We start from the raw sequence: 9,917 nt of genomic DNA on the forward strand, positions 1-9,917 counted from the left end.
GATTCCTCCCCGTCTTATTCGGGAGCGGGCGCGCGCGCGCGCGCGCGTGCTACTATGTGAGCCTCCGCGCAGAATTTGTCTTTCCACGCGCTCACCTCTTCCCTCTCGCTCTCACGCTCTCTCTCTCTCTCTCTCTCTCTCTCTCCCTCTCCCTCTCCCTCTCCCTCTCTCACTATCTCTATCTCTATCTCTATATTTATCTCTCTCTCTCTCTCTCTCTCTCTCTCTCTCTCTCTCTCTCGCCAACAGACAGAGCGGTCCTGCGCGATACCTCCTCTTTCACTATTCGGCGGGCCAATCCTCCCGTCGTGGAACCGGGGACAACGACCGTAAGTTCGGTCCGTGTCGCTTAGGGCGATAATCGAGAGCTCGACGAATCCCCGTCAGAGAAATCGGCTTGCCAGTCTCGTCTTCGTCTCGGGGGCGGCTGCTGCCGCGCACTCTACCTTTCACGCTCTTGCTGCTGCAGCTCTTGTCTATGATGTCGTTGCCATTGATGATGCCGAGGTAGATGCCCGGTGCTCGCGACGGCGGTGTCCTCGTGCTCCCGCCTGGGAGCTGCATCCTTCGAGCTCGCCAAAGGGCTCGCTGCCCCTCGCTCCCTCGGCCCGATTCTCCAAGCCGCGTCGATGCTGCTCTACGTCTGCAATCAGAAACGGAGGGCCAAGTTATTGGCGTAGCTCGTAAACTCGCGTTAGGCTTATTTTTATTTCGTTCAACTACATACGTCAGGCCACCGCTGCCTTACGCTTATCTACCGTCTATAATGCCCTCACGCTCCCTCCACTTCGCTTAATTCTCTCTCGAGGCTTTTGTTTTGCCTTGTGTGCGTTTTCAACAAGCGCGCTACGCGTCGTAGATATTGGAGTGAAAAGAGCTATGAAGTAATTGAAAAGTCTTGTCTAGTTAGTCGATCGATTTATGCTGCCCATAGGATAATCCATATTTTCGATTCTCAAGTGCTAAGCCTTAAATATTTTAGACCACTTATGTATATATAACCTACTCGCTTAACTCACAATATTTCAGTATTTAGAATAATAAAACAAAACAATTGATAAGAATAACAACAACAACAACAACAACAACAACAACAACAAAATACTAATATCAAATCAACACTTCATTCAGACTCGCTCATATTATTAGAATTTACTTTAATAAATAAAATCTTTATTTTATTTAAAATTCATGCTGCATTAAAATCGACGATATTGCAGCGACTTTTACTTAAAAATCGTCAATTCGTACTAGAAAGCGAAAATCAAATCAACATTATAGTTTTAACGGTGGACGATTGAATTATACCGGGCCCAACAACATATATCATTGATTCTCGTCTCCCCGTACCCTCCGCTCCTCTCCTCATTAACACTTCAACGAATGCAGCGAGTAGTGGCGACGATATGTCTTCCCCCTCCAAACGCTTCTCGATACTCAGCAGAACTCCCGAAAAATTCAACTTTCCAGTGGCAAGGGACGAGCAACTCTCGCGACTCGGCCAACCTTATATTTCCGTATTTCCGGCTGGGCTCACCTCGCCGCTTCTAAGAATCGTTGGCGAAGAGCGCCGGCATAATGCACCCCGACACCCCAGAGTTACCTTGTACTCCTGGTGTATAATCCCCGCGACCCCCCGCACTTTATTCTCCCGCGCTCCCGTTGGAAGAATTATCGACTGTAGATCGACTGTCCAAATTTCTCTCGTTCGGCAAACGTTATACAATTGCTCGTGGCAACGAGCATAAATGTAAATTGACAAAAGCAGTCTAACGCGGATATGGCAGGTGGGCCCGTCGACGTATTCACTGATATCCGATTTTAAAGAATTCCGTCTTTGCCTGGGTGTCTAACGCCGCGATGAGGCGATTTTGGCAGGTAGGAAACGCCCCGGAGTACCTAAATATTGCATTAGTCGCTATTATTTAGCTTGCATAGTACTTAAATACGAGGGCGGATTTATCGGTAAAATTACGGCAAACCGACGACTGTTAGCGGCGATTATTGACTTACTTGCTTTTCTTCCAGCACAATAGCAAATTCGGCAATTAATGCAAAGTTTATGTATACCGGCTCAAGCGTAACCTATTAATCTCATCTCGTAATGGATTAATAAGCTCGTAAACGATCGTTGCCCTAGCTGACGTTCATCCTGAAAAGCGTATTTCCGAGAATTTCTTTTTCAATAGGGCAACGAGTAAATTCTGGGTGGAAAAATGCCGTTTATTCGAAGCATCGAGAGAGGATAATCGATATACCCTCGGTGGTTGGATGAGGCTACTCCATCATGGCTACTCCTTTCGTCGTCCCCGTAATTCAACGGAACGCGCATGCTTTTATTCCTTACCCGTTTTCTCGCATTGGCTGACTCACTTCGTTTTCGGTCTTCGCAAATCGACGAATAACCGCCGTGAAATTTACCGAAATCCATGGTGGATGAGTCGCGTGTGCGTATACTTCGACTTGCCATGGGACGCCGAAGCAACAGCTGAGTGACTTAAAGCACCTGCCCTCAATGGCTTTGGTCGACCTCACATACATACATACATACATATACATATACATATACATATACATATACATATACATATACATATATATATATATATATATATATATATATATACATATATGTGTGCGTGCGCGCGAGTGTGTTTGTTTGTGTGTGTTGGTAGGACGTGTATCGGTGATGAACACTCGCACAGATGCGCGGGCGAGCGCGCTCGCACGAACACAAACAGAACTCCGTTTTCACCCACATGTCACAGAAATCCTGCGCAGATGTTACATGTGTTGTTTTCATTTTTCGACATGACCAAACGACGACGACGACGATGACGACGATCAAGACGACGTGGACGATGAGGTCGAAGAGAACGACCAAGACGATGACGACGATTACAACGAAGACGAAGTCGAGGACAACGAGGAGGATGGATCGATCGATCGAACGAACGATACAGCGAGGGGACGTGAAAGAAATAGGAAATTTTTCGAAACGCGAGAGCGACTTTTATCGGGGGAACATTTATAGGAAATGGCTCGTTTATAATGGAATATAACTAACGGATATTTTTGTCGATGAATCGAACGATCAACATAAGACGAATGAATATGAAAAATTGCCGTACCTGGATATTTACTCTATCCCTTGACGATGACTTTTCAAAACGCGACGTCTTTACACTACAAATTAATGTCCCAATTTTACAAACACACAATCAGAGTTATGTTACGTATTTTTTTTTGTAATTGCCAAAACACGTTGGAGTTGCGAGTAGCTTTAATAGATTCTAGAAATAGCGTTAATCGTTTATTCGTCGCACGAAATATGCCTCGAGCGCTTTCCTCCGCAATAATCCCGTGTAACGTAAAAAATAATCAATCGAGAGCATCCATGGCCGAATAATTAAAAAGTTGCCTCTTATTGCATGAAAACGAAAGCGCAAAGACGTAGGCGTAGGTAGTTCGATCGTCTTATCGTTAACATTCACGCATCCGCGCTACGCACAACACCCGATAACTTATCTAAAGCGCCCTACAGTTGTTTTTTCATTTATCGCTACTTCGTACGCACAGCCTGCGCTTTCACTTTACCGGCCATATGTCGCTATGGGACTCGAAAGGAATTGAAGGCACGGCACGATAACGCTGGCAGCGCTTAAGTCGTTGGCGACGAGGTGACAGTTCGCTCGAGAGCCATAGAATCGGGGCCAGGAGGTAGAGGAGGAGGAGGAGGAGAAAGAGGAATAGTAGGAGGGGGTGGTTAGGGAACTTCGAGGGGGTCCACCCGCTTGGAGTGCGCGACACGCACCTTTTGACTTCCCGGTGGGCGCGCCTTCACGCGTGGGATCACCGAGAGGAAGGAAAGCCGACTCGCTCGTCGGAAATAACCCCAGGAACTGCCCCCTCGGGTCGGAAGTACGAGCGGGAAGCTAATTACACGCGAGAGAAGAGTGCCGGCGTGCGAGCCTTCACGATGCGATGAGCACCTGAAAACGCGCCTTTAACCTGGATCGCCAGGCCTCATTGTCTCGAGCCACCGGACGGATTTTTACAGGCACGAAAAGTTGAGGGAGAGAGAGAGAGAGAGAGAGAGAGAGAGAGAGAGAGAGCCACGCTGGAGAAGCGCGAGAGGAAGCTGCGCATTGTCTTCCGGTTACGGATGACCTGCTCGACAATGTGTAACTAACTATCTTTTCAGTCGAGTAACCCTGCTTCGCGTCGGCAAGCCGATGGAATTCCGTATGTCGCGATACCCACGAGGCATCAGCACGGGAACGGCGGCCCGTTTCGCTTATTGTTTTTTCATTTTGTTGCTTTTTCCCGGTATCCTTTCTTCTACGCATTTCCCTTTTCTCTGCCCTCGCTTCGGACATTGCGCGCCTACTCGAGTGCGCGACATGCGCCAGAAAGTCGACTGGCTATTGGATGCACCTCTCTTTGTTTGTAACACCGCTTCCCGATCAATTAACATTGCGAAGCTCGAAAAACAGGACGAAGCGTCGACTCGATTTTTACGATAAATAGAGGATCCTTCTTACCCGACCTACCGCCACTCACCATTCCATAGCGCCTCTCCCTTACAAAAGCCTCTGATCAAGCGCTCATTTTTTTCAATGACCTTTCACCTCACTCGCCCAACTACAAACGCAAACCATAATACATCCAAAACTAGAATGTACATTTATTTGTAAGCTAAACTTGGCATTCGTGCGTTCCTCGTAATTCATTCGAACAATTACCTGCGAACGAGGTAAGACGTTGTCCCAGGATACAACTTCTGACGCGTCCTCGCTTATAACTATGGCACTTTAGTATACCAAACCTGCAATTCCTCGCAACAAGTCTATTTAGACGCGGTTCTATCGCTTCGCTCCTCCCACTATCTTCCACGCAACGTCCACGCTCCGTAAATCAAGCCCGCACTTGTGTGGGCATCCCGCCCAAAGTCCAACACCACAGCAATGATAGCATTATCGATAACGCGATTGACAAAAAATAATAAAGACGATAACGGCCTTATAGTCGTGACCATCCATCGGCTTCGAATCTCGTCAACCTCGTCCCGATCGATTCGTCGTCCACGACGCTGAATTATTGCTCCAATAGCCCGTAAGCCCTGCAATTATAAACGTTTAATCGCCGCGCTCCCATCGGCACAACGGACTCTCGCCCGAGTAATTATTCCAAGTGCCGCGTCGCCTTGCCACCTGCTTGGAATTCTTGTCCCCGGTCGCGATTGCCAGCGATAGCCTCGCCATGCAACGAGCCCATAAAAAGGTGTGCCTACGAACCCGAGGATATATATATATATATATATATAAATAGTGCGCCAGTTGAGCGATGTCGAGCACCGAGGGCCCACATGACGCGGCATGTGCATCGGAATTCACGACCTCCCTTCCGCGGCTGTCATGTGACCAGGGCTCGCGCGCATAAGTGCCCGCCCGTCCGTCTGCGAGGGCGAAAGAGGTCCGCAGGGGGGCCCCAGCCCCCCTGCATGGGAACCCAATAGTAATCACCGGTCCATGTCCATTGCGCGCCTACGACGCACGTAATGGAGGGCGTTTACACGTAATGCAGCACTTCCTCCTGCAAGCGAATTTTTCGAGACGACTCGGCTCCTGTTCTCGCTTGTTTTTCGTTTTGTTGCCTTGGCCCGACACTCTGCCCTCGCACGTACCTCGGCCCGCTCGTACGTGTCGTTGGGGCCCCTTTCACCACTACCGCGCTGCATCGATCTTTGCGCCAGGCCAACGAGTGCTGCACTGTCCCCTTGACCCCTTTGCCATCACCTCCCACCCCCTCACCGTCCGCCAACACACCGTCATTAAACTCGCTACCCCGTCCACATACTCGTCCATTTGACATTCAAATGTTAATGATGAAAAGCGTATGGGAACGCATGGGAGTTGATCGACTAACGTAATGTGCGTTAGGCGGTGAGCTTGTGACTTTTAGCCGTTTGATTGATTCGAGTGCGATTGTGCGCCGGCAAGTTCGTCTGCGTCGAATCACAACGGGAAGAATGAAGGAGCTCAGCGAGCCACCTAAGTCGAGTCTCTGATGGAAAAGGCCGCTTACGCCCATCAGCCATGATAAGCGAACGTGAAAAGCTGGAAAGTCTTGGTCGACGGGGGAGGGGGTGGGAGATGGCCTCGTTCAATCGCGGCCATCAACCTCAACAAACGTCGCGCCGTCGAACCTTCAACCATACACCGTCCACCACCGAAGAATCCCCTTAGTTTCGCACAATTGCTTAACTTCAGCTCTCGCGTTGGCAGGCGCAAGAGGAAGAACGAATCGACGAATGAGAAGGCAGGAGCAGCAGTTGTTGCGAACGAAAAAAGTGGGATCGATCGTGATATACACGCATCGATTATAGTCAAAGTCCGACGAAGTGACAGAGGGGCTCGTGATGAGCAGACACGCGCTAGAACATAGGCCTAGACGATTACGTGGGTATTCGCGTACATAGGCAGAACTCGCTGTATACGTGAAGCGTATACGGGGAGGAGAGACATAGTAGGATTTGGGGAGTGGCGGGGGGCGGGGGAGAGGTGCAAACACACGTTGAATTGTGCACACAAACGGCAGGGCGCGCGCCGCTCGCGTTCTGCATATTATCATCGTGCCGCCGCGGAGCAACAAGTTGACCAGTGTCAATTGATGTGTTATTAATTGGAGGTTAATTGCGTTAATGCGTCACGTCGAGTACCCATCCCACGTAAGCGCATACTCTGCCTCCCTCTCTCGTCCTCGTCCAGGCCCTCGCCCTCGCCCTCGCCCTCTCTCTCTCTCTCTCTCTCTCTCTCTCGCCCTCGCCCTCGCCCTCGCCCTCGCCCTCGCACGCACACACGCAGGCACGCACAATCACGCGTGTAACGATACTTTCTCTTCTCCCTCTAATCGCTGGCAGCTTTATTATTATTTTGCTCGCGCCATTATATCAAAACACTGCCAATTGCCAATGCATTGACATGCTCCCATAGCCTATTCGTAGGAGATAAACGTAAATAAATAGATAGACAGATAGGTAAGTATATAGATAGATAAATCGAGTTAGTGAGCAAGAGAGAGAGAGAGAGAGAGAGAGAGAGAGAGAGAGAGATAGAGAGAGAGAATAGTGAGCAAGGGAGTGGGTAGAGATATAAAAGTGGGGCGGGAGGATTATTTAATAGCACAGTCTTTCCAACACTCAATATGCATGCGCTAACTATAGAAAGTACGCGGTGGGGTTTGTATTTACGCAGAGCGCGAAAATGATGATTTTCATAATTCACAGCTCGTTAAATTTTGTTTTGGCTTTCCCAATGAGAGTGGGATGAGGCGAAGCCGTAAGCGCATCCATTAATCCCAATGGCGACCTTTTGATTGCTTTCACTGCCAATGAGTTGGCGAATTTTATATAAACAATGGGCTGCCGCTGGGGCGGCAATTCGCCGATCGCATCATTGTTATCGGCGCTCGCGACACTCTCGCTTTTATCCTGCCGCGCTCATTTTCGTTTTCGTTTGCCAAGCGACCGCCCGATTGTTCGACTCTTTTTTATTTACATGCTAGCGCCGCTAAATGGGTTACCTACATATTATACCTGCCCATTTTGTTATGGGGTTTTCAAAGAGGCAATGTAATCGCATGTTGGTTTCGTCGATCCGTCCGCGCTCGGTTGCCCCGGTCAATCTCCGTTTTTCCTCCGAAGTCGACTTTCCACTACTCACCTTCATCCTTCATCAATTAGCTGCAACGTGAAAAATGCTAAGTACGGAGGAAGAGCATTTCGCTATTTTGGCATTGGAAACCCTGTGACGATGGATTTTGCTCTTAAAGCGATTAACGCTATTCTACTCTACCGTGTCCAACTATAATCATAACGCAAGTACATCGTCCGTATCGTGGATGGAGGAGCTTGAAGTATAAAGGTATTGTGACGAATATCGTTAGTTGTTACTCGAATCGAACGCTGCGCACAACATTAGACTGTTTATTCAATTAACATGTACTTCAATATTCTCGCTGGTCAATGTTTTCAAGCATACGAAAGTTTAAAAAGTTCTCGTAATTAAAACCGTATGTGCTTGTACTTGGTGGGCCTGGTCACCGATCGTACAATGCCATCAATAAGCATCGGATAAGAAATCCGTCAGGCATAAATCAGTTCATGAAATAATAGTCGTTAATGTCAGTTGACGTCTTTTTCTCACGTGCCTCTTTAAATATTAACGGATTTTTCGGAAAAATCAGACGTTTCGCTTTGTGCAGGCCTTGCGACAACGACGTCAACTTTCATAACGACTCGATAGTCGGAAGGGGGAAAGCCAAGAGGCAGAGAAGGCAGGAGATAGAAAGAGAGGGCTGCTGTAAAAGATGACCCCAATCGTAGTTTGTGTAACCGTCCGTCGGACCGATCTAAGAATCTATCTTTCTTTTCCAAGGTGTGCCAGATAGTTCTCCTCGGAGTCTCTCCTGAGATTTTTCAGAAAGCAATTTCTTACTTATAGGGGTGTCCCGCGTACGGGGTTCCCATGACTTCACGTTCGTTGCTTCTCGCTCTCCCTTCTCTCCTTCATCTCTGTCTCTGTGGGAAACACTAACGTCTGATATTGAAAGCTGCAAAAAATCCTATATGGGGCCCTACCTACCTACCTACCTACCTACCTACCTACCTACCTACCTATCTACCTACCTACCTACATTCCTTCCTTCATTCCTTCCTCCTTTCCTTCCTTCCTCCTTTCCAATCTTCCTTCATATTCCTTCCTTCCTTCTTTCCTTACTTCCTTATTACATGCTTTCACATTTACTCGAGAAGGAAATATAGGGACAATGTCCCGCGATCTCACACGCTCCTAATTTTCTCTTTCTTACCATCGTGCTGCTTCATACGAAAATGATGGAATACATCTGCGAGCCGTTTTCTTCCCTTTTCGGTTGAAATACTTTTTACTCGATAAATTACAAATGGCAAAACCGTTATTTCATCCGTAATTTGACCAAATTGACTGTGCATCGCAGATAATTTTAACAACCTCAATTACATTACGCAATGGAATTTCCTTCGTAATGCAAAGTTCTTCGTTTTTAACTATCGTCGTATTAGTTTAAATAACTACATTAATCGCTCGAAAGTAAATTTTTTTCTTGAAAGTCCATAAGAAATGCAAAGCGAAGTAAAATCTCGATTACATTTTGAATTACCAACTACCGCTCTACATAATGATAATGCGTATCAACTGTTGAGCAGTCGATCGCTGTCTTTAAGCGTTAATTAAATTGATTTTTGTCAAAATACAAGATTTATCCGTTGTCAAATGTACGCCGAATAAATGTATATTTTGTATAAAAGTCAACGACCAAGCGAGCAGTGAAAAGAGAAAAAATCGACGTTTATTCGAAAAATTTAAATCCCACCGTTTCACGGAGGGGCGCCGCGAGCAAACGAGCAACGTACGTAACAGCTCGAGCGTGCAACGTCTTTACGGTGTCGGGATCCCGAAATTTAAATGGCCCCTCGGCGTCGGGGCCCGTGAACTTCGGGCCGTGCCTAAGATTGCAAGCAAGGAGCAAAAGAGAGACGGAGATAAACGAGGTGGGCCCCCTCGACTACGCGTTCAGGTGGCTCCGGCAGCCCGGCCGATGCCGGTGACCTTATGCCATTTAAATCGTCAGGTATAAGAGCCATTAGACTCCCCTCGTTCTTGGCATCCCCTCGCCGGCCTCTACTGCCGCGTTCGCCGTCATCGCCTTTCGTTACCTCCTCCCGCTCCACCTTCTCCTTCTCCACGGCCCTTAGATCAGTGCGGGCCGGCGTCTTGGCGCGCGTCGGATTCCTCGAGACGTCGAGCCGGGGGCACGCGAGAGCGATAGAGCGTGTAGCTATTGGGAACGAGGGGAGCGACCGAGAAGGAGATGAA

General features: G+C 48.1%; 1 protein-coding gene and 1 long non-coding RNA gene across 2 annotated transcripts in view; both read right to left on the reverse strand.

Moving 5' to 3' along the window:
• The window catches only part of LOC105362764 (homeobox protein prospero), a 34,667-nt gene extending 34,546 nt beyond the window's left edge, over positions 1-121 (reverse strand). Inside the window, exon 1 of the mRNA XM_011500252.1 lies at positions 1-121. This exon is cut by the window's left edge and continues 3,080 nt beyond it. The gene's annotated coding sequence lies outside the window, so the exon portion shown is untranslated.
• Positions 122-221: 100 nt separating this feature from the next.
• LOC105362765 (uncharacterized) overlaps positions 222-9,917 on the reverse strand; it is a 122,312-nt gene continuing 112,616 nt past the window's right edge. Inside the window, exon 4 of the long non-coding RNA XR_912904.1 lies at positions 222-643. This is a non-coding gene — a long non-coding RNA (uncharacterized LOC105362765). The remainder of the gene's footprint in view (positions 644-9,917) is intronic.

The sequence above is a fragment of the Ceratosolen solmsi genome, unplaced genomic scaffold, assembly GCF_000503995.2.
Source record: "Ceratosolen solmsi marchali unplaced genomic scaffold, CerSol_1.0 scaffold56, whole genome shotgun sequence".
NCBI lineage: Eukaryota > Metazoa > Arthropoda > Insecta > Hymenoptera > Agaonidae > Ceratosolen > Ceratosolen solmsi.